Raw genomic sequence first — 346 nt, forward strand, 5'->3', positions numbered from 1 at the left:
ACCAGAAGCTGAACCCGGTAAACCTAGTCGTCCGGTCTACGTTCCTCCACCAAGACCACCCCATCCGGTAAGCTAAACAACAAGCGATTATGTTATAACAAAACCGATATTACAACTATTTTTGAAAAGCTATAACTCTATTTTCTTTTAAAGCGACTCCGTCGTGATGCCGACCCGGAAGCTGAACCCACCCGACCGGTCTATGTCCCTCCACCAAGACCACCCCATCCGGTAAGTTAAACAACGAGCGATTACGTTATAACAAAACCAATGTTACTAATATTTTATGAAAATTATAACTCTCTCTCTTTTAAAGCGACTCCGTCGTGATGCCGACCCGGAAGCC

At 44.8% G+C, this 346-nt stretch overlaps 1 long non-coding RNA gene across 1 annotated transcript; it reads left to right on the top strand.

The window, feature by feature from the left end:
- On the top strand, positions 1–346 carry LOC108621952 (uncharacterized). Its single transcript, XR_001916458.1, has 3 exons — positions 1–67; positions 154–231; positions 317–346. It is a non-coding gene; the product is annotated as an uncharacterized LOC108621952 (long non-coding RNA).

The sequence above is a fragment of the Ceratina calcarata genome, unplaced genomic scaffold (genome assembly GCF_001652005.2).
Source record: "Ceratina calcarata isolate Rehan_Ccalc_2016 unplaced genomic scaffold, ASM165200v1 scaffold18913, whole genome shotgun sequence".
NCBI classification, from domain to species: Eukaryota; Metazoa; Arthropoda; class Insecta; order Hymenoptera; family Apidae; genus Ceratina; species Ceratina calcarata.